This window comes from Pseudophryne corroboree, chromosome 4, assembly GCF_028390025.1.
Source record: "Pseudophryne corroboree isolate aPseCor3 chromosome 4, aPseCor3.hap2, whole genome shotgun sequence".
In the NCBI taxonomy this organism is placed as follows: Eukaryota; Metazoa; Chordata; class Amphibia; order Anura; family Myobatrachidae; genus Pseudophryne; species Pseudophryne corroboree.
The window spans coordinates 31,035,740-31,057,872 of NC_086447.1; the positions used below are offsets into that span (position 1 = coordinate 31,035,740).

At 37.7% G+C, this 22,133-nt stretch overlaps 30 non-coding genes across 30 annotated transcripts; all 30 read right to left on the minus strand.

The window, feature by feature from the left end:
* Window positions 1-534: 534 nt before the first annotated feature.
* Window positions 535-606, minus strand: TRNAG-UCC (transfer RNA glycine (anticodon UCC)). Its single transcript has one exon. It is a non-coding gene; the product is annotated as a tRNA-Gly (tRNA).
* A 428-nt stretch (window positions 607-1,034) lies between these two features.
* TRNAG-UCC (transfer RNA glycine (anticodon UCC)) lies at window positions 1,035-1,106 on the minus strand. Its single transcript has one exon. It is a non-coding gene; the product is annotated as a tRNA-Gly (tRNA).
* A 427-nt stretch (window positions 1,107-1,533) lies between these two features.
* On the minus strand, window positions 1,534-1,605 carry TRNAG-UCC (transfer RNA glycine (anticodon UCC)). The gene has a single exon. It is a non-coding gene; the product is annotated as a tRNA-Gly (tRNA).
* Window positions 1,606-2,533: 928 nt separating this feature from the next.
* TRNAG-UCC (transfer RNA glycine (anticodon UCC)) lies at window positions 2,534-2,605 on the minus strand. The gene has a single exon. It is a non-coding gene; the product is annotated as a tRNA-Gly (tRNA).
* Window positions 2,606-3,033: 428 nt separating this feature from the next.
* Window positions 3,034-3,105, minus strand: TRNAG-UCC (transfer RNA glycine (anticodon UCC)). Its single transcript has one exon. It is a non-coding gene; the product is annotated as a tRNA-Gly (tRNA).
* Window positions 3,106-3,532: 427 nt separating this feature from the next.
* On the minus strand, window positions 3,533-3,604 carry TRNAG-UCC (transfer RNA glycine (anticodon UCC)). Its single transcript has one exon. It is a non-coding gene; the product is annotated as a tRNA-Gly (tRNA).
* Window positions 3,605-4,032: 428 nt separating this feature from the next.
* TRNAG-UCC (transfer RNA glycine (anticodon UCC)) lies at window positions 4,033-4,104 on the minus strand. The gene has a single exon. It is a non-coding gene; the product is annotated as a tRNA-Gly (tRNA).
* Window positions 4,105-4,532: 428 nt separating this feature from the next.
* Window positions 4,533-4,604, minus strand: TRNAG-UCC (transfer RNA glycine (anticodon UCC)). Its single transcript has one exon. It is a non-coding gene; the product is annotated as a tRNA-Gly (tRNA).
* Window positions 4,605-5,532: 928 nt separating this feature from the next.
* On the minus strand, window positions 5,533-5,604 carry TRNAG-UCC (transfer RNA glycine (anticodon UCC)). Its single transcript has one exon. It is a non-coding gene; the product is annotated as a tRNA-Gly (tRNA).
* A 428-nt stretch (window positions 5,605-6,032) lies between these two features.
* On the minus strand, window positions 6,033-6,104 carry TRNAG-UCC (transfer RNA glycine (anticodon UCC)). The gene has a single exon. It is a non-coding gene; the product is annotated as a tRNA-Gly (tRNA).
* Window positions 6,105-7,032: 928 nt separating this feature from the next.
* On the minus strand, window positions 7,033-7,104 carry TRNAG-UCC (transfer RNA glycine (anticodon UCC)). Its single transcript has one exon. It is a non-coding gene; the product is annotated as a tRNA-Gly (tRNA).
* A 428-nt stretch (window positions 7,105-7,532) lies between these two features.
* TRNAG-UCC (transfer RNA glycine (anticodon UCC)) lies at window positions 7,533-7,604 on the minus strand. Its single transcript has one exon. It is a non-coding gene; the product is annotated as a tRNA-Gly (tRNA).
* A 427-nt stretch (window positions 7,605-8,031) lies between these two features.
* On the minus strand, window positions 8,032-8,103 carry TRNAG-UCC (transfer RNA glycine (anticodon UCC)). Its single transcript has one exon. It is a non-coding gene; the product is annotated as a tRNA-Gly (tRNA).
* A 928-nt stretch (window positions 8,104-9,031) lies between these two features.
* TRNAG-UCC (transfer RNA glycine (anticodon UCC)) lies at window positions 9,032-9,103 on the minus strand. The gene has a single exon. It is a non-coding gene; the product is annotated as a tRNA-Gly (tRNA).
* A 428-nt stretch (window positions 9,104-9,531) lies between these two features.
* Window positions 9,532-9,603, minus strand: TRNAG-UCC (transfer RNA glycine (anticodon UCC)). Its single transcript has one exon. It is a non-coding gene; the product is annotated as a tRNA-Gly (tRNA).
* A 427-nt stretch (window positions 9,604-10,030) lies between these two features.
* Window positions 10,031-10,102, minus strand: TRNAG-UCC (transfer RNA glycine (anticodon UCC)). Its single transcript has one exon. It is a non-coding gene; the product is annotated as a tRNA-Gly (tRNA).
* A 428-nt stretch (window positions 10,103-10,530) lies between these two features.
* TRNAG-UCC (transfer RNA glycine (anticodon UCC)) lies at window positions 10,531-10,602 on the minus strand. Its single transcript has one exon. It is a non-coding gene; the product is annotated as a tRNA-Gly (tRNA).
* Window positions 10,603-11,030: 428 nt separating this feature from the next.
* TRNAG-UCC (transfer RNA glycine (anticodon UCC)) lies at window positions 11,031-11,102 on the minus strand. The gene has a single exon. It is a non-coding gene; the product is annotated as a tRNA-Gly (tRNA).
* A 928-nt stretch (window positions 11,103-12,030) lies between these two features.
* TRNAG-UCC (transfer RNA glycine (anticodon UCC)) lies at window positions 12,031-12,102 on the minus strand. Its single transcript has one exon. It is a non-coding gene; the product is annotated as a tRNA-Gly (tRNA).
* Window positions 12,103-12,530: 428 nt separating this feature from the next.
* On the minus strand, window positions 12,531-12,602 carry TRNAG-UCC (transfer RNA glycine (anticodon UCC)). The gene has a single exon. It is a non-coding gene; the product is annotated as a tRNA-Gly (tRNA).
* Window positions 12,603-13,530: 928 nt separating this feature from the next.
* Window positions 13,531-13,602, minus strand: TRNAG-UCC (transfer RNA glycine (anticodon UCC)). Its single transcript has one exon. It is a non-coding gene; the product is annotated as a tRNA-Gly (tRNA).
* A 428-nt stretch (window positions 13,603-14,030) lies between these two features.
* TRNAG-UCC (transfer RNA glycine (anticodon UCC)) lies at window positions 14,031-14,102 on the minus strand. The gene has a single exon. It is a non-coding gene; the product is annotated as a tRNA-Gly (tRNA).
* A 2,427-nt stretch (window positions 14,103-16,529) lies between these two features.
* On the minus strand, window positions 16,530-16,601 carry TRNAG-UCC (transfer RNA glycine (anticodon UCC)). Its single transcript has one exon. It is a non-coding gene; the product is annotated as a tRNA-Gly (tRNA).
* Window positions 16,602-17,029: 428 nt separating this feature from the next.
* On the minus strand, window positions 17,030-17,101 carry TRNAG-UCC (transfer RNA glycine (anticodon UCC)). The gene has a single exon. It is a non-coding gene; the product is annotated as a tRNA-Gly (tRNA).
* Window positions 17,102-18,029: 928 nt separating this feature from the next.
* TRNAG-UCC (transfer RNA glycine (anticodon UCC)) lies at window positions 18,030-18,101 on the minus strand. Its single transcript has one exon. It is a non-coding gene; the product is annotated as a tRNA-Gly (tRNA).
* A 928-nt stretch (window positions 18,102-19,029) lies between these two features.
* On the minus strand, window positions 19,030-19,101 carry TRNAG-UCC (transfer RNA glycine (anticodon UCC)). The gene has a single exon. It is a non-coding gene; the product is annotated as a tRNA-Gly (tRNA).
* Window positions 19,102-19,528: 427 nt separating this feature from the next.
* TRNAG-UCC (transfer RNA glycine (anticodon UCC)) lies at window positions 19,529-19,600 on the minus strand. Its single transcript has one exon. It is a non-coding gene; the product is annotated as a tRNA-Gly (tRNA).
* Window positions 19,601-20,028: 428 nt separating this feature from the next.
* Window positions 20,029-20,100, minus strand: TRNAG-UCC (transfer RNA glycine (anticodon UCC)). Its single transcript has one exon. It is a non-coding gene; the product is annotated as a tRNA-Gly (tRNA).
* A 928-nt stretch (window positions 20,101-21,028) lies between these two features.
* Window positions 21,029-21,100, minus strand: TRNAG-UCC (transfer RNA glycine (anticodon UCC)). Its single transcript has one exon. It is a non-coding gene; the product is annotated as a tRNA-Gly (tRNA).
* Window positions 21,101-21,528: 428 nt separating this feature from the next.
* TRNAG-UCC (transfer RNA glycine (anticodon UCC)) lies at window positions 21,529-21,600 on the minus strand. The gene has a single exon. It is a non-coding gene; the product is annotated as a tRNA-Gly (tRNA).
* Between the last annotated feature and the right edge of the window lie 533 nt (window positions 21,601-22,133).

Genomic DNA, 22,133 nt, shown 5'->3' on the forward strand with positions numbered 1-22,133 from the left:
CTATAAGTGCGAAAACAGCACATAAGGAAAAGGATACATTGGCCAGGAATTGAACCCGGGTCAACTACTTGGAAGGCAGCTATGCTCACCACTATACCACCAATGCTTGAGCTCTTTTTGAATGCATATAGTGGCCAATATGGAAATCACAACAACTGTTTGAAAGATATTTATAGCCTGCGCTGTAGCACCATTGGTGGTAGATATTCAAACAAAATTGGCAAATTGCATGACATTCACAATTCAAGATTTAGGCTCATCCATACTTAAGGTTTTTATGCACCATTGAACTGATATACAGTGGTATCAAAACTGAGAAAAGAAAAGACCTTTGATTTACTTGCATATGGCACCTCAGTGAACTTTGTAAAATGTATTTACAAATCTTTAATCAGGCAGTGGTGGAATCAAAAGTCATCTGCTAAGAAGGAATCATGATTTCTACAAAGATTTTAACATTTTCTATGGACCTTGTCATCTGAGCATATCTTAAGCAACAACTATAAGTGCGAAAACAGCACATAAGGAAAAGGATGCATTGGCCGGGAATCGAACCCGGGTCAACTGCTTGGAAGGCAGCTATGCTCACCACTATACCACCAATGCTTGAGTGCTTTTTCTATGCATATAGTGGCCAATATGGAAATCACAACAACTGTTTGAAAGATATTTATAGCCTGCGCTGTAGCACCATTGGTGGTAGATATTCAAACAAAATTGGCAAATTGCATGACATTCACAATTCAAGATTTAGGCTCATCCATACTTAAGGTTTTTATGCACCATTGAACTGATATACAGTGGTATCAAAACTGAGAAAAGAAAAGACATTTGATGTACTTGCATATGGCACCTCAGTGAACTTTGTAAAATGTATTTACAAATCTTTAATCAGGCAGTGGTGGAATCAAAAGTCATCTGCTAAGAAGGAATCATGATTTCTACAAAGATTTTAACATTTTCTATGGACCTTGTCATCTGAGCATATCTTAAGCAACAACTATAAGTGCGAAAACAGCACATAAGGAAAAGGATGCATTGGCCGGGAATCAAACCCGGGTCAACTGCTTGGAAGGCAGCTATGCTCACCACTATACCACCAATGCTTGAGTGCTTTTCCATGCATATAGTGGCCAATATGGAAATCACAACAACTGTTTGAAAGATATTTATAGCCTGCGCTGTAGCACCATTGGTGGTAGATATTCAAACAAAAATGGCAAATTGCATGACATTCACAATTCAAGATTTAGGCTCATCCATACTTAAGGTTTTTATGCACCATTGAACTGATATACAGTGGTATCAAAACTGAGAAAAGAAAAGACCTTTGATGTACTTGCATATGGCACCTCAGTGAACTTTGTAAAATGTGTTTACAAATCTTTAATCATGCAGTGGTGGAATCAAAACTCATCTGCTAAGAAGGAATCATGATTTCTACAAAGATTTTAACATTTTCTATGGACCTTGTCATCTGAGCATATCTTAAGCAACAACTATAAGTGCGAAAACAGCACATAAGGAAAAGGATGCATTGGCCGGGAATCGAACCCGGGTCAACTGCTTGGAAGGCAGCTATGCTCACCACTATACCACCAATGCTTTAGCTCTTTTTGAATGCATATAGTGGCCAATATGGAAATCACAACAACTGTTTGAAAGATATTTATAGCCTGCGCTGTAGCACCATTGGTGGAAGATATTCAAACTAAATTGGCAAATTGCATGACATTCACAATTCAAGATTTAGGCTCATCCATACTCAAGGTTATTATGCACCAATGAACTTACATACAGTGGTATCAAAACTGAGAAAAGAAAAGACCTTCGATTTACTTGCATATGGCACCTCAGTGAACTTTGTAAAATGTATTTACAAATCTTTAATCAGGCAGTGGTGGAATCAAAAGTCATCTGCTAAGAAGGAATCATGATTTCTACAAAGATTTTAACATTTTCTATGGACCTTGTCATCTGAGCATATCTTAAGCAAGAACTATAAGTGCGAAAACAGCACATAAGGAAAAGGATGCATTGGCCGGGAATCGACCCCGGGTCAATTGCTTGGAAGGCAGCTATGCTCACCACTATACCACCAATGCTTGGGCACTTTTCAAATGCATATAGTGGCCAATATGGAAATCACAACAACTGTTTGAAAGATTTTTATAGCCTGCGCTGTAGCACCATTGGTGGTAGATATTCAAACTAAATTGGCAAATTGCATGACATTCACAATTCAAGATTTAGGCTCATCCATACTTAAGGTTTTTATGCACCATTGAACTGATATACAGTGGTATCAAAACTGAGAAAAGAAAAGACCTTTGATGTACTTGCATATGGCACCTCAGTGAACTTTGTAAAATGTGTTTACAAATCTTTAATCATGCAGTGGTGGAATCAAAAGTCATCTGCTAAGAAGGAATCATGATTTCTACAAAGATTTTAACATTTTCTATGGACCTTGTCATCTGAGCATATCTTAAGCAACAACTATAAGTGCGAAAACAGCACATAAGGAAAAGGATACATTGGCCGGGAATCGAACCCGAGTCAACTGCTTGGAAGGCAGCTATGCTCACCACTATACCACCAATGCTTGAGCTCTTTTCGAATGCATATAGTGGCCAATATGGAAATCACAACAACTGTTTGAAAGATATTTATAGCCTGCGCTGTAGCACCATTGGTGGTAGATATTCAAACAAAATTGGCAAATTGCATGACATTCACAATTCAAGATTTAGGCTCATCCATACTTAAGGTTTTTATGCACCATTGAACTGATATACAGTGGTATCAAAACTGAGAAAAGAAAAGAACTTTGATTTACTTGCATATGGCACCTCAGTGAACTTTGTAAAATGTATTTACAAATCTTTAATCAGGCAGTGGTGGAATCAAAAGTCATCTGCTAAGAAGGAATCATGATTTCTACAAAGATTTTAACATTTTCTATGGACCTTGTCATCTGAGCATATCTTAAGCAACAACTATAAGTGCGAAAACAGCACATAAGGAAAAGGATGCATTGGCCGGGAATCGAACCCAGGTCAACTGCTTGGAAGGCAGCTATGCTCACCACTTTACCACCAATGCTTGAGTGCTTTTTCCATGCATATAGTGGCCAATATGGAAATCACGACAACTGTTTGAAAGATATTAATAGCCTGCGCTGTAGCACCATTCGTGGAAGATATTCAAACAAAATTGGCAAATTGCATGACATTCACAATTCAAGATTTAGGCTCATCCATACTTAAGGTTTTTATGCACCATTGAACTGATATACAGTGGTATTAAAACTGAGAATAGAAAAGACCTTCATTTTACTTGCATATGGCACCTCAGTGAACTGTGTAAAATGTATTTACAAATCTTTAATCAGGCAGTGGTGGAATCAAAAGTCATCTGTAAGAAGGAATCATGATTTCTACAAAGATTGTAAAATTTTCTATGGACCTTGTCATCTGAGCATATCTTAAGCAACAACTATAAGTGCGAAAACAGCACATAAGGAAAAGGATGCATTGGCCGGGAATCGAACCCGGGTCAACTGCTTGGAAGGCAGCTATGCTCACCACTATACCACCAATGCTTGAGTGCTTTTTCCATGCATATAGTGGCCAATATGGAAATCACAACAACTGTTTGAAAGATATTTATAGCCTGCGCTGTAGCACCATTGGTGGTAGATATTCAAACAAAATTGGCAAATTGCATGACATTCACAATTCAAGATTTAGGCTCATCCATACTTAAGGTTTTTATGCACCATTGAACTGATATACAGTGGTATCAAAACTGAGAAAAGAAAAGACATTTGATGTACTTGCATATGGCACCTCAGTGAACTTTGTAAAATGTATTTACAAATCTTTAATCAGGCAGTGGTGGAATCAAAAGTCATCTGCTAAGAAGGAATCATGATTTCTACAAAGATTTTAACATTTTCTATGGACCTTGTCATCTGAGCATATCTTAAGCAACAACTATAAGTGCGAAAACAGCACATAAGGAAATGGATGCATTGGCCGGGAATCGAACCCGGGTCAACTGCTTGGAAGGCAGCTATGCTCACCACTATACCACCAATGCTTGAGTGCTTTTTCCATGCATATAGTGGCCAATATGGAAATCACAACAACTGTTTGAAAGATATTTATAGCCTGCGCTGTAGCACCATTGGTGGTAGATATTCAAACAAAAATGGCAAATTGCATGACATTCACAATTCAAGATTTAGGCTCATCCATACTTAAGGTTTTTATGCACCATTGAACTGATATACAGTGGTATCAAAACTGAGAAAAGAAAATACCTTTGATGTACTTGCATATGGCACCTCAGTGAACTTTGTAAAATGTGTTTACAAATCTTTAATCATGCAGTGGTGGAATCAAAACTCATCTGCTAAGAAGGAATCATGATTTCTACAAAGATTTTAACATTTTCTATGGACCTTGTCATCTGAGCATATCTTAAGCAACAACTATAAGTGCGAAAACAGCACATAAGGAAAAGGATGCATTGGCCGGGAATCGAACCCGGGTCAACTGCTTGGAAGGCAGCTATGCTCACCACTATACCACCAATGCTTGAGCTCTTTTTGAATGCATATAGTGGCCAATATGGAAATCACAACAACTGTTTGAAAGATATTTATAGCCTGCGCTGTAGCACCATTGGTGGAAGATATTCAAACTAAATTGGCAAATTGCATGACATTCACAATTCAAGATTTAGGCTCATCCATACTCAAGGTTATTATGCACCAATGAACTTACATACAGTGGTATCAAAACTGAGAAAAGAAAAGACCTTCGATTTACTTGCATATGGCACCTCAGTGAACTTTGTAAAATGTATTTACAAATCTTTAATCAGGCAGTGGTGGAATCAAAATGCATCTGCTAAGAAGGAATCATGCTTTCTTCAAAGATTTTTAAATTTTCTATGTACCTTGTCATCTGAGCATATCTTAAGCAACAACTATAAGTGTGAAAACAGCACATAAGGAAAAGGATGCATTGGCCAGGAATTGAAACCGGGTAAACTGCTTGGAAGGCAGCTATGCTCACCACTATACCACCAATGCTTGAGCACTTTTCAAATGCATATAGTGGCCAATATGGAAATCACAACAACTGTTTGAAAGATATTTATAGCCTGCGCTGTAGCACCATTGGTGGAAGATATTCAAACAAAATTGGCAAATTGCATGACATTCACAATTCAAGATTTAGGCTCATCCATACTTAAGGTTATTATGCACCAATGAACTTACATACAGTGGTATCAAAACTGAGAAAAGAAAAGACCTTCGATTTACTTGCATATGGCACCTCAGTGAACTTTGTAAAATGTATTTACAAATCTTTAATCAGGCAGTGGTGGAATCAAAAGTCATCTGCTAAGAAGGAATCATGATTTCTACAAAGATTTTAACATTTTCTATGGACCTTGTCATCTGAGCATATCTTAAGCAAGAACTATAAGTGCGAAAACAGCACATAAGGAAAAGGATGCATTGGCCGGGAATCGACCCCGGGTCAACTGCTTGGAAGGCAGCTATGCTCACCACTATACCACCAATGCTTGAGCACTTTTCAAATGCATATAGTGGCCAATATGGAAATCACAACAACTGTTTGAAAGATTTTTATAGCCTGCGCTGTAGCACCATTGGTGGTAGATATTCAAACAAAATTGGCAAATTGCATGACATTCACAATTCAAGATTTAGGCTCATCCATACTTAAGGTTTTTATGCACAATTGAACTGATATACAGTGGTACCAAAACTGAGAAAAGAAAAGACCTTTGATGTACTTGCATATGGCACCTCAGTGAACTTTGTAAAATGTGTTTACAAATCTTTAATCATGCAGTGGTGGAATCAAAAGTCATCTGCTAAGAAGGAATCATGATTTCTACAAAGATTTTAACATTTTCTATGGACCTCGTCATCTGAGCATGTCTTAAGCAACAACTATAAGTGCGAAAACAGCACATAAGGAAAAGGATACATTGGCCAGGAATCGAACCCGGGTCAACTGCTTGGAAGGCAGCTATGCTCACCACTATACCACCAATGCTTGAGCTCTTTTCGAATGCATATAGTGGCCAATATGGAAATCACAACAACTGTTTGAAAGATATTTATAGCCTGCGCTGTAGCACCATTGGTGGTAGATATTCAAACAAAATTGGCAAATTGCATGACATTCACAATTCAAGATTTAGGCTCATCCATACTTAAGGTTTTTATGCACCATTGAACTGATATACAGTGGTATCAAAACTGAGAAAAGAAAAGACCTTTGATTTACTTGCATATGGCACCTCAGTGAACTTTGTAAAATGTATTTACAAATCTTTAATCAGGCAGTGGTGGAATCAAAAGTCATCTGCTAAGAAGGAATCATGATTTCTACAAAGATTTTAACATTTTCTATGGACCTTGTCATCTGAGCATATCTTAAGCAACAACTATAAGTGCGAAAACAGCACATAAGGAAAAGGATACATTGGCCAGGAATTGAACCCGGGTCAACTACTTGGAAGGCAGCTATGCTCACCACTATACCACCAATGCTTGAGCTCTTTTTGAATGCATATAGTGGCCAATATGGAAATCACAACAACTGTTTGAAAGATATTTATAGCCTGCGCTGTAGCACCATTGGTGGTAGATATTCAAACAAAATTGGCAAATTGCATGACATTCACAATTCAAGATTTAGGCTCATCCATACTTAAGGTTTTTATGCACCATTGAACTGATATACAGTGGTATCAAAACTGAGAAAAGAAAAGACCTTTGATTTACTTGCATATGGCACCTCAGTGAACTTTGTAAAATGTATTTACAAATCTTTAATCAGGCAGTGGTGGAATCAAAAGTCATCTGCTAAGAAGGAATCATGATTTCTACAAAGATTTTAACATTTTCTATGGACCTTGTCATCTGAGCATATCTTAAGCAACAACTATAAGTGCGAAAACAGCACATAAGGAAAAGGATGCATTGGCCGGGAATCGAACCCGGGTCAACTGCTTGGAAGGCAGCTATGCTCACCACTATACCACCAATGCTTGAGTGCTTTTTCTATGCATATAGTGGCCAATATGGAAATCACAACAACTGTTTGAAAGATATTTATAGCCTGCGCTGTAGCACCATTGGTGGTAGATATTCAAACAAAATTGGCAAATTGCATGACATTCACAATTCAAGATTTAGGCTCATCCATACTTAAGGTTTTTATGCACCATTGAACTGATATACAGTGGTATCAAAACTGAGAAAAGAAAAGACATTTGATGTACTTGCATATGGCACCTCAGTGAACTTTGTAAAATGTATTTACAAATCTTTAATCAGGCAGTGGTGGAATCAAAAGTCATCTGCTAAGAAGGAATCATGATTTCTACAAAGATTTTAACATTTTCTATGGACCTTGTCATCTGAGCATATCTTAAGCAACAACTATAAGTGCGAAAACAGCACATAAGGAAAAGGATGCATTGGCCGGGAATCAAACCCGGGTCAACTGCTTGGAAGGCAGCTATGCTCACCACTATACCACCAATGCTTGAGTGCTTTTCCATGCATATAGTGGCCAATATGGAAATCACAACAACTGTTTGAAAGATATTTATAGCCTGCGCTGTAGCACCATTGGTGGTAGATATTCAAACAAAAATGGCAAATTGCATGACATTCACAATTCAAGATTTAGGCTCATCCATACTTAAGGTTTTTATGCACCATTGAACTGATATACAGTGGTATCAAAACTGAGAAAAGAAAAGACCTTTGATGTACTTGCATATGGCACCTCAGTGAACTTTGTAAAATGTGTTTACAAATCTTTAATCATGCAGTGGTGGAATCAAAACTCATCTGCTAAGAAGGAATCATGATTTCTACAAAGATTTTAACATTTTCTATGGACCTTGTCATCTGAGCATATCTTAAGCAACAACTATAAGTGCGAAAACAGCACATAAGGAAAAGGATGCATTGGCCGGGAATCGAACCCGGGTCAACTGCTTGGAAGGCAGCTATGCTCACCACTATACCACCAATGCTTTAGCTCTTTTTGAATGCATATAGTGGCCAATATGGAAATCACAACAACTGTTTGAAAGATATTTATAGCCTGCGCTGTAGCACCATTGGTGGAAGATATTCAAACTAAATTGGCAAATTGCATGACATTCACAATTCAAGATTTAGGCTCATCCATACTCAAGGTTATTATGCACCAATGAACTTACATACAGTGGTATCAAAACTGAGAAAAGAAAAGACCTTCGATTTACTTGCATATGGCACCTCAGTGAACTTTGTAAAATGTATTTACAAATCTTTAATCAGGCAGTGGTGGAATCAAAAGTCATCTGCTAAGAAGGAATCATGATTTCTACAAAGATTTTAACATTTTCTATGGACCTTGTCATCTGAGCATATCTTAAGCAAGAACTATAAGTGCGAAAACAGCACATAAGGAAAAGGATGCATTGGCCGGGAATCGACCCCGGGTCAATTGCTTGGAAGGCAGCTATGCTCACCACTATACCACCAATGCTTGGGCACTTTTCAAATGCATATAGTGGCCAATATGGAAATCACAACAACTGTTTGAAAGATTTTTATAGCCTGCGCTGTAGCACCATTGGTGGTAGATATTCAAACTAAATTGGCAAATTGCATGACATTCACAATTCAAGATTTAGGCTCATCCATACTTAAGGTTTTTATGCACCATTGAACTGATATACAGTGGTATCAAAACTGAGAAAAGAAAAGACCTTTGATGTACTTGCATATGGCACCTCAGTGAACTTTGTAAAATGTGTTTACAAATCTTTAATCATGCAGTGGTGGAATCAAAAGTCATCTGCTAAGAAGGAATCATGATTTCTACAAAGATTTTAACATTTTCTATGGACCTTGTCATCTGAGCATATCTTAAGCAACAACTATAAGTGCGAAAACAGCACATAAGGAAAAGGATACATTGGCCGGGAATCGAACCCGGGTCAACTGCTTGGAAGGCAGCTATGCTCACCACTATACCACCAATGCTTGAGCTCTTTTCGAATGCATATAGTGGCCAATATGGAAATCACAACAACTGTTTGAAAGATATTTATAGCCTGCGCTGTAGCACCATTGGTGGTAGATATTCAAACAAAATTGGCAAATTGCATGACATTCACAATTCAAGATTTAGGCTCATCCATACTTAAGGTTTTTATGCACCATTGAACTGATATACAGTGGTATCAAAACTGAGAAAAGAAAAGAACTTTGATTTACTTGCATATGGCACCTCAGTGAACTTTGTAAAATGTATTTACAAATCTTTAATCAGGCAGTGGTGGAATCAAAAGTCATCTGCTAAGAAGGAATCATGATTTCTACAAAGATTTTAACATTTTCTATGGACCTTGTCATCTGAGCATATCTTAAGCAACAACTATAAGTGCGAAAACAGCACATAAGGAAAAGGATGCATTGGCCGGGAATCGAACCCAGGTCAACTGCTTGGAAGGCAGCTATGCTCACCACTTTACCACCAATGCTTGAGTGCTTTTTCCATGCATATAGTGGCCAATATGGAAATCACGACAACTGTTTGAAAGATATTAATAGCCTGCGCTGTAGCACCATTCGTGGAAGATATTCAAACAAAATTGGCAAATTGCATGACATTCACAATTCAAGATTTAGGCTCATCCATACTTAAGGTTTTTATGCACCATTGAACTGATATACAGTGGTATTAAAACTGAGAATAGAAAAGACCTTCATTTTACTTGCATATGGCACCTCAGTGAACTGTGTAAAATGTATTTACAAATCTTTAATCAGGCAGTGGTGGAATCAAAAGTCATCTGTAAGAAGGAATCATGATTTCTACAAAGATTGTAAAATTTTCTATGGACCTTGTCATCTGAGCATATCTTAAGCAACAACTATAAGTGCGAAAACAGCACATAAGGAAAAGGATGCATTGGCCGGGAATCGAACCCGGGTCAACTGCTTGGAAGGCAGCTATGCTCACCACTATACCACCAATGCTTGAGTGCTTTTTCCATGCATATAGTGGCCAATATGGAAATCACAACAACTGTTTGAAAGATATTTATAGCCTGCGCTGTAGCACCATTGGTGGTAGATATTCAAACAAAATTGGCAAATTGCATGACATTCACAATTCAAGATTTAGGCTCATCCATACTTAAGGTTTTTATGCACCATTGAACTGATATACAGTGGTATCAAAACTGAGAAAAGAAAAGACATTTGATGTACTTGCATATGGCACCTCAGTGAACTTTGTAAAATGTATTTACAAATCTTTAATCAGGCAGTGGTGGAATCAAAAGTCATCTGCTAAGAAGGAATCATGATTTCTACAAAGATTTTAACATTTTCTATGGACCTTGTCATCTGAGCATATCTTAAGCAACAACTATAAGTGCGAAAACAGCACATAAGGAAATGGATGCATTGGCCGGGAATCGAACCCGGGTCAACTGCTTGGAAGGCAGCTATGCTCACCACTATACCACCAATGCTTGAGTGCTTTTTCCATGCATATAGTGGCCAATATGGAAATCACAACAACTGTTTGAAAGATATTTATAGCCTGCGCTGTAGCACCATTGGTGGTAGATATTCAAACAAAAATGGCAAATTGCATGACATTCACAATTCAAGATTTAGGCTCATCCATACTTAAGGTTTTTATGCACCATTGAACTGATATACAGTGGTATCAAAACTGAGAAAAGAAAATACCTTTGATGTACTTGCATATGGCACCTCAGTGAACTTTGTAAAATGTGTTTACAAATCTTTAATCATGCAGTGGTGGAATCAAAACTCATCTGCTAAGAAGGAATCATGATTTCTACAAAGATTTTAACATTTTCTATGGACCTTGTCATCTGAGCATATCTTAAGCAACAACTATAAGTGCGAAAACAGCACATAAGGAAAAGGATGCATTGGCCGGGAATCGAACCCGGGTCAACTGCTTGGAAGGCAGCTATGCTCACCACTATACCACCAATGCTTGAGCTCTTTTTGAATGCATATAGTGGCCAATATGGAAATCACAACAACTGTTTGAAAGATATTTATAGCCTGCGCTGTAGCACCATTGGTGGAAGATATTCAAACTAAATTGGCAAATTGCATGACATTCACAATTCAAGATTTAGGCTCATCCATACTCAAGGTTATTATGCACCAATGAACTTACATACAGTGGTATCAAAACTGAGAAAAGAAAAGACCTTCGATTTACTTGCATATGGCACCTCAGTGAACTTTGTAAAATGTATTTACAAATCTTTAATCAGGCAGTGGTGGAATCAAAAGTCATCTGCTAAGAAGGAATCATGATTTCTACAAAGATTTTAACATTTTCTATGGACCTTGTCATCTGAGCATATCTTAAGCAAGAACTATAAGTGCGAAAACAGCACATAAGGAAAAGGATGCATTGGCCGGGAATCGACCCCGGGTCAATTGCTTGGAAGGCAGCTATGCTCACCACTATACCACCAATGCTTGGGCACTTTTCAAATGCATATAGTGGCCAATATGGAAATCACAACAACTGTTTGAAAGATTTTTATAGCCTGCGCTGTAGCACCATTGGTGGTAGATATTCAAACTAAATTGGCAAATTGCATGACATTCACAATTCAAGATTTAGGCTCATCCATACTTAAGGTTTTTATGCACCATTGAACTGATATACAGTGGTATCAAAACTGAGAAAAGAAAAGACATTTGATGTACTTGCATATGGCACCTCAGTGAACTTTGTAAAATGTATTTACAAATCTTTAATCAGGCAGTGGTGGAATCAAAAGTCATCTGCTAAGAAGGAATCATGATTTCTACAAAGATTTTAACATTTTCTATGGACCTTGTCATCTGAGCATATCTTAAGCAACAACTATAAGTGCGAAAACAGCACATAAGGAAATGGATGCATTGGCCGGGAATCGAACCCGGGTCAACTGCTTGGAAGGCAGCTATGCTCACCACTATACCACCAATGCTTGAGTGCTTTTTCCATGCATATAGTGGCCAATATGGAAATCACAACAACTGTTTGAAAGATATTTATAGCCTGCGCTGTAGCACCATTGGTGGTAGATATTCAAACAAAAATGGCAAATTGCATGACATTCACAATTCAAGATTTAGGCTCATCCATACTTAAGGTTTTTATGCACCATTGAACTGATATACAGTGGTATCAAAACTGAGAAAAGAAAATACCTTTGATGTACTTGCATATGGCACCTCAGTGAACTTTGTAAAATGTGTTTACAAATCTTTAATCATGCAGTGGTGGAATCAAAACTCATCTGCTAAGAAGGAATCATGATTTCTACAAAGATTTTAACATTTTCTATGGACCTTGTCATCTGAGCATATCTTAAGCAACAACTATAAGTGCGAAAACAGCACATAAGGAAAAGGATGCATTGGCCGGGAATCGAACCCGGGTCAACTGCTTGGAAGGCAGCTATGCTCACCACTATACCACCAATGCTTGAGCTCTTTTTGAATGCATATAGTGGCCAATATGGAAATCACAACAACTGTTTGAAAGATATTTATAGCCTGCGCTGTAGCACCATTGGTGGAAGATATTCAAACTAAATTGGCAAATTGCATGACATTCACAATTCAAGATTTAGGCTCATCCATACTCAAGGTTATTATGCACCAATGAACTTACATACAGTGGTATCAAAACTGAGAAAAGAAAAGACCTTCGATTTACTTGCATATGGCACCTCAGTGAACTTTGTAAAATGTATTTACAAATCTTTAATCAGGCAGTGGTGGAATCAAAAGTCATCTGCTAAGAAGGAATCATGATTTCTACAAAGATTTTAACATTTTCTATGGACCTTGTCATCTGAGCATATCTTAAGCAAGAACTATAAGTGCGAAAACAGCACATAAGGAAAAGGATGCATTGGCCGGGAATCGACCCCGGGTCAATTGCTTGGAAGGCAGCTATGCTCACCACTATACCACCAATGCTTGGGCACTTTTCAAATGCATATAGTGGCCAATATGGAAATCACAACAACTGTTTGAAAGATTTTTATAGCCTGCGCTGTAGCACCATTGGTGGTAGATATTCAAACTAAATTGGCAAATTGCATGACATTCACAATTCAAGATTTAGGCTCATCCATACTTAAGGTTTTTATGCACCATTGAACTGATATACAGTGGTATCAAAACTGAGAAAAGAAAAGACCTTTGATGTACTTGCATATGGCACCTCAGTGAACTTTGTAAAATGTGTTTACAAATCTTTAATCATGCAGTGGTGGAATCAAAAGTCATCTGCTAAGAAGGAATCATGATTTCTACAAAGATTTTAACATTTTCTATGGACCTTGTCATCTGAGCATATCTTAAGCAACAACTATAAGTGCGAAAACAGCACATAAGGAAAAGGATACATTGGCCGGGAATCGAACCCGGGTCAACTGCTTGGAAGGCAGCTATGCTCACCACTATACCACCAATGCTTGAGCTCTTTTCGAATGCATATAGTGGCCAATATGGAAATCACAACAACTGTTTGAAAGATATTTATAGCCTGCGCTGTAGCACCATTGGTGGTAGATATTCAAACAAAATTGGCAAATTGCATGACATTCACAATTCAAGATTTAGGCTCATCCATACTTAAGGTTTTTATGCACCATTGAACTGATATACAGTGGTATCAAAACTGAGAAAAGAAAAGAACTTTGATTTACTTGCATATGGCACCTCAGTGAACTTTGTAAAATGTATTTACAAATCTTTAATCAGGCAGTGGTGGAATCAAAAGTCATCTGCTAAGAAGGAATCATGATTTCTACAAAGATTTTAACATTTTCTATGGACCTTGTCATCTGAGCATATCTTAAGCAACAACTATAAGTGCAAAAACAGCACATAAGGAAAAGGATGCATTGGCCGGGAATCGAACCCGGGTCAACTGCTTGGAAGGCAGCTATGCGCACCACTATACCACCAATGCTTGAGTGCTTTTTCCATGCATATAGTGGCCAATATGGAAATCACAACAACTGTTTGAAAGATATTAATAGCCTGCGCTGTAGCACCATTCGTGGAAGATATTCAAACAAAATTGGCAAATTGCATGACATTCACAATTCAAGATTTAGGCTCATCCATACTTAAGGTTTTTATGCACCATTGAACTGATATACAGTGGTATTAAAACTGAGAATAGAAAAGACCTTCATTTTACTTGCATATGGCACCTCAGTGAACTGTGTAAAATGTATTTACAAATCTTTAATCAGGCAGTGGTGGAATCAAAAGTCATCTGTAAGAAGGAATCATGATTTCTACAAAGATTGTAAAATTTTCTATGGACCTTGTCATCTGAGCATATCTTAAGCAACAACTATAAGTGCGAAAACAGCACATAAGGAAAAAAGGATACATTGGCTGAGAATCGAACCCGGGTCAACAGCTTGGAAGGCAGCTATGCTCACCACTATACCACCAATGCTTGAGCTTTTTTGAATGCATATAGTGGCCAATATGGAAATCACAACAACTGTTTGAAAGATATTTATAGCCTGCGCTGTAGCACCATTGGTGGAAGATATTCAAACAAAATTGGCAAATTGCATGACATTCACAATTCAAGATTTAGGCTCATCCATACTTAAGGTTTTTTTGCACCATTGAACTGATATACAGTGGTATCAAAACTGAGAAAAGAAAAGACCTTCGATTTACTTGCATATGGCACCTCAGTGAACTTTGTAAAATGTATTTACAAATCTTTAATCAGGCAGTGGTGGAATCAAAAGTCATCTGCTAAGAAGGAATCATGATTTCTACAAAGATTGTAAAATTTTCTATGGACCTTGTCATCTGAGCATATCTTAAGCAACAACTATAAGTGCGAAAACAGCACATAAGGAAAAAGGATACATTGGACGAGAAACGAACTCGGGTCAACAGCTTGGAAGGCAGCTATGCTCACCACTATACCACCAATGCTTGAGCTTTTTTGAATGCATATAGTGGCCAATATGGAAATCACAACAACTGTTTGAAAGATATTTATAGCCTGCGCTGTAGCACCATTGGTGGAAGATATTCAAACAAAATTGGCAAATTGCATGACATTCACAATTCAAGATTTAGGCTCATCCATACTTAAGGTTTTTATGCACCATTGAACTGATATACAGTGGTATCAAAACTGAGAATAGAAAAGACCTTCGATTTACTTGCATATGGCACCTCAGTGAACTTTGTAAAATGTATTTACAAATCTTTAATCAGGCAGTGGTGGAATCAAAAGTCATCTGCTAAGAAGGAATCATGATTTCTACAAAGATTTTAACATTTTCTATGGACCTTGTCATCTGAGCATATCTTAAGCAACAACTTTAAGTGCGAAAACAGCACATAAGGAAAAGGATGCATTGGCCAGGAATCGAACCCAGGTCATCTGCTTGGAAGGCAGCTATGCGCACCACTATACCACCAATGCTTGAGCTCTTTTCGAATGCATATAGTGGCCAATATGGAAATCACAACAACTGTTTGAAAGATATTTATAGCCTGCGCTGTAGCACCATTGGTGGTAGATATACAAACAAAATTGGCAAATTGCATGACATTCACAATTCAAGATTTAGGCTCATCCATACTAAAGGTTTTTATTCACCAATGAACTTACATACAGTGGTATCAAAACTGAGAAAAGAAAAGACCTTCGATTTACTTGCATATGGCACCTCAGTGTACTTTGTAAAATGTATTTACAAATCTTTAATCAGGCAGTGGTGGAATCAAAACTCATCTGCTAAGAAGGAATCATGATTTCTACAAAGATTTTAACATTTTCTATGGACCTTGTCATCTGAGCATATCTTAAGCAACAACTATAAGTGCGAAAACAGCACATAAGGAAAAAGATGCATTGGCCGGGAATCGAACCCGGGTCAACAGCTTGGAAGGCAGCTATGCTCATCACTATACCACCAATGCTTGAGCTCTTTTCGAATGCATATAGTGGCCAATATGGAAATCACAACAACTGTTTGAAAGATATTAATAGCCTGCGCTGTAGCACCATTCGTGGAAGATATTCAAACAAAATTGGCAAATTGCATGACATTCACAATTCAAGATTTAGGCTCATCCATACTTAAGGTTTTTATGCACCATTGAACTGATATACAGTGGTATTAAAACTGAGAATAGAAAAGACCTTCATTTTACTTGCATATGGCACCTCAGTGAACTGTGTAAAATGTATTTACAAATCTTTAATCAGGCAGTGGTGGAATCAAAAGTCATCTGTAAGAAGGAATCATGATTTCTACAAAGATTATAAAATTTTCTATGGACCTTGTCATCTGAGCATATCTTAAGCAACAACTATAAGTGCGAAAACAGCACATAAGGAAATGGATGCATTGGCCGGGAATCGAACCCGGGTCAACTGCTTGGAAGGCAGCTATGCTCACCACTATACCACCAATGCTTGAGTGCTTTTTCCATGCATATAGTGGCCAATATGGAAATCACAACAACTGTTTGAAAGATATTTATAGCCTGCGCTGTAGCACCATTGGTGGTAGATATTCAAACAAAAATGGCAAATTGCATGACATTCACAATTCAAGATTTAGGCTCATCCATACTTAAGGTTTTTATGCACCATTGAACTGATATACAGTGGTATCAAAACTGAGAAAAGAAAATACCTTTGATGTACTTGCATATGGCACCTCAGTGAACTTTGTAAAATGTGTTTACAAATCTTTAATCATGCAGTGGTGGAATCAAAACTCATCTGCTAAGAAGGAATCATGATTTCTACAAAGATTTTAACATTTTCTATGGACCTTGTCATCTGAGCATATCTTAAGCAACAACTATAAGTGCGAAAACAGCACATAAGGAAAAGGATGCATTGGCCGGGAATCGAACCCGGGTCAACTGCTTGGAAGGCAGCTATGCTCACCACTATACCACCAATGCTTGAGCTCTTTTTGAATGCATATAGTGGCCAATATGGAAATCACAACAACTGTTTGAAAGATATTTATAGCCTGCGCTGTAGCACCATTGGTGGAAGATATTCAAACTAAATTGGCAAATTGCATGACATTCACAATTCAAGATTTAGGCTCATCCATACTCAAGGTTATTATGCACCAATGAACTTACATACAGTGGTATCAAAACTGAGAAAAGAAAAGACCTTCGATTTACTTGCATATGGCACCTCAGTGAACTTTGTAAAATGTATTTACAAATCTTTAATCAGGCAGTGGTGGAATCAAAAGTCATCTGCTAAGAAGGAATCATGATTTCTACAAAGATTTTAACATTTTCTATGGACCTTGTCATCTGAGCATATCTTAAGCAAGAACTATAAGTGCGAAAACAGCACATAAGGAAAAGGATGCATTGGCCGGGAATCGACCCCGGGTCAATTGCTTGGAAGGCAGCTATGCTCACCACTATACCACCAATGCTTGGGCACTTTTCAAATGCATATAGTGGCCAATATGGAAATCACAACAACTGTTTGAAAGATTTTTATAGCCTGCGCTGTAGCACCATTGGTGGTAGATATTCAAACTAAATTGGCAAATTGCATGACATTCACAATTCAAGATTTAGGCTCATCCATACTTAAGGTTTTTATGCACCATTGAACTGATATACAGTGGTATCAAAACTGAGAAAAGAAAAGACCTTTGATGTACTTGCATATGGCACCTCAGTGAACTTTGTAAAATGTGTTTACAAATCTTTAATCATGCAGTGGTGGAATCAAAAGTCATCTGCTAAGAAGGAATCATGATTTCTACAAAGATTTTAACATTTTCTATGGACCTTGTCATCTGAGCATATCTTAAGCAACAACTATAAGTGCAAAAACAGCACATAAGGAAAAGGATGCATTGGCCGGGAATCGAACCCGGGTCAACTGCTTGGAAGGCAGCTATGCGCACCACTATACCACCAATGCTTGAGTGCTTTTTCCATGCATATAGTGGCCAATATGGAAATCACAACATCTGTTTGAAAGATATTAATAGCCTGCGCTGTAGCACCATTCGTGGAAGATATTCAAACAAAATTGGCAAATTGCATGACATTCACAATTCAAGATTTAGGCTCATCCATACTTAAGGTTTTTATGCACCATTGAACTGATATACAGTGGTATTAAAACTGAGAATAGAAAAGACCTTCATTTTACTTGCATATGGCACCTCAGTGAACTGTGTAAAATGTATTTACAAATCTTTAATCAGGCAGTGGTGGAATCAAAAGTCATCTGTAAGAAGGAATCATGATTTCTACAAAGATTGTAAAATTTTCTATGGACCTTGTCATCTGAGCATATCTTAAGCAACAACTATAAGTGCGAAAACAGCACATAAGGAAAAAAGGATACATTGGCTGAGAATCGAACCCGGGTCAACAGCTTGGAAGGCAGCTATGCTCACCACTATACCACCAATGCTTGAGCTTTTTTGAATGCATATAGTGGCCAATATGGAAATCACAACAACTGTTTGAAAGATATTTATAGCCTGCGCTGTAGCACCATTGGTGGAAGATATTCAAACAAAATTGGCAAATTGCATGACATTCACAATTCAAGATTTAGGCTCATCCATACTTAAGGTTTTTATGCACCATTGAACTGATATACAGTGGTATCAAAACTGAGAAAAGAAAAGACCTTTGATTTACTTGCATATGGCACCTCAGTGAACTTTGTAAAATGTATTTACAAATCTTTAATCAGGCAGTGGTGGAATCAAAAGTCATCTGCTAAGAAGGAATCATGATTTCTACAAAGATTTTAACATTTTCTATGGACCTTGTCATCTGAGCATATCTTAAGCAACAACTATAAGTGCGAAAACAGCACATAAGGAAAAGGATGCATTGGCCGGGAATCGAACCCGGGTCAACTGCTTGGAAGGCAGCTATGCTCACCACTATACCACCAATGCTTGAGTGCTTTTTCCATGCATATAGTGGCCAATATGGAAATCACAACAACTGTTTGAAAGATATTAATAGCCTGCGCTGTAGCACCATTCGTGGAAGATATTCAAACAAAATTGGCAAATTGCATGACATTCACAATTCAAGATTTAGGCTCATCCATACTTAAGGTTTTTATGCACCATTGAACTGATATACAGTGGTATTAAAACTGAGAATAGAAAAGACCTTCATTTTACTTGCATATGGCACCTCAGTGAACTGTGTAAAATGTATTTACAAATCTTTAATCAGGCAGTGGTGGAATCAAAAGTCATCTGTAAGAAGGAATCATGATTTCTACAAAGATTATAAAATTTTCTATGGACCTTGTCATCTGAGCATATCTTAAGCAACAACTATAAGTGCGAAAACAGCACATAAGGAAATGGATGCATTGGCCGGGAATCGAACCCGGGTCAACTGCTTGGAAGGCAGCTATGCTCACCACTATACCACCAATGCTTGAGTGCTTTTTCCATGCATATAGTGGCCAATATGGAAATCACAACAACTGTTTGAAAGATATTTATAGCCTGCGCTGTAGCACCATTGGTGGTAGATATTCAAACAAAAATGGCAAATTGCATGACATTCACAATTCAAGATTTAGGCTCATCCATACTTAAGGTTTTTATGCACCATTGAACTGATATACAGTGGTATCAAAACTGAGAAAAGAAAATACCTTTGATGTACTTGCATATGGCACCTCAGTGAACTTTGTAAAATGTGTTTACAAATCTTTAATCATGCAGTGGTGGAATCAAAACTCATCTGCTAAGAAGGAATCATGATTTCTACAAAGATTTTAACATTTTCTATGGACCTTGTCATCTGAGCATATCTTAAGCAACAACTATAAGTGCGAAAACAGCACATAAGGAAAAGGATGCATTGGCCGGGAATCGAACCCGGGTCAACTGCTTGGAAGGCAGCTATGCTCACCACTATACCACCAATGCTTGAGCTCTTTTTGAATGCATATAGTGGCCAATATGGAAATCACAACAACTGTTTGAAAGATATTTATAGCCTGCGCTGTAGCACCATTGGTGGAAGATATTCAAACTAAATTGGCAAATTGCATGACATTCACAATTCAAGATTTAGGCTCATCCATACTCAAGGTTATTATGCACCAATGAACTTACATACAGTGGTATCAAAACTGAGAAAAGAAAAGACCTTCGATTTACTTGCATATGGCACCTCAGTGAACTTTGTAAAATGTATTTACAAATCTTTAATCAGGCAGTGGTGGAATCAAAAGTCATCTGCTAAGAAGGAATCATGATTTCTACAAAGATTTTAACATTTTCTATGGACCTTGTCATCTGAGCATATCTTAAGCAAGAACTATAAGTGCGAAAACAGCACATAAGGAAAAGGATGCATTGGCCGGGAATCGACCCCGGGTCAATTGCTTGGAAGGCAGCTATGCTCACCACTATACCACCAATGCTTGGGCACTTTTCAAATGCATATAGTGGCCAATATGGAAATCACAACAACTGTTTGAAAGATTTTTATAGCCTGCGCTGTAGCACCATTGGTGGTAGATATTCAAACTAAATTGGCAAATTGCATGACATTCACAATTCAAGATTTAGGCTCATCCATACTTAAGGTTTTTATGCACCATTGAACTGATATACAGTGGTATCAAAACTGAGAAAAGAAAAGACCTTTGATGTACTTGCATATGGCACCTCAGTGAACTTTGTAAAATGTGTTTACAAATCTTTAATCATGCAGTGGTGGAATCAAAAGTCATCTGCTAAGAAGGAATCATGATTTCTGCAAAGATTTTAACATTTTCTATGGACCTTGTCATCTGAGCATATCTTAAGCAACAACTATAAGTGCGAAAACAGCACATAAGGAAAAGGATACATTGGCCGGGAATCGAACCCGGGTCAACTGCTTGGAAGGCAGCTATGCTCACCACTATACCACCAATGCTTGAGCTCTTTTCGAATGCATATAGTGGCCAATATGGAAATCACAACAACTGTTTGAAAGATATTTATAGCCTGCGCTGTAGCACCATTGGTGGTAGATATTCAAACAAAATTGGCAAATTGCATGACATTCACAATTCAAGATTTAGGCTCATCCATACTTAAGGTTTTTATGCACCATTGAACTGATATACAGTGGTATCAAAACTGAGAAAAGAAAAGAACTTTGATTTACTTGCATATGGCACCTCAGTGAACTTTGTAAAATGTATTTACAAATCTTTAATCAGGCAGTGGTGGAATCAAAAGTCATCTGCTAAGAAGGAATCATGATTTCTACAAAGATTTTAACATTTTCTATGGACCTTGTCATCTGAGCATATCTTAAGCAACAACTATAAGTGCAAAAACAGCACATAAGGAAAAGGATGCATTGGCCGGGAATCGAACCCGGGTCAACTGCTTGGAAGGCAGCTATGCGCACCACTATACCACCAATGCTTGAGTGCTTTTTCCATGCATATAGTGGCCAATATGGAAATCACAACAACTGTTTGAAAGATATTAATAGCCTGCGCTGTAGCACCATTCGTGGAAGATATTCAAACAAAATTGGCAAATTGCATGACATTCACAATTCAAGATTTAGGCTCATCCATACTTAAGGTTTTTATGCACCATTGAACTGATATACAGTGGTATTAAAACTGAGAATAGAAAAGACCTTCATTTTACTTGCATATGGCACCTCAGTGAACTGTGTAAAATGTATTTACAAATCTTTAATCAGGCAGTGGTGGAATCAAAAGTCATCTGTAAGAAGGAATCATGATTTCTACAAAGATTGTAAAATTTTCTATGGACCTTGTCATCTGAGCATATCTTAAGCAACAACTATAAGTGCGAAAACAGCACATAAGGAAAAAAGGATACATTGGCTGAGAATCGAACCCGGGTCAACAGCTTGGAAGGCAGCTATGCTCACCACTATACCACCAATGCTTGAGCTTTTTTGAATGCATATAGTGGCCAAT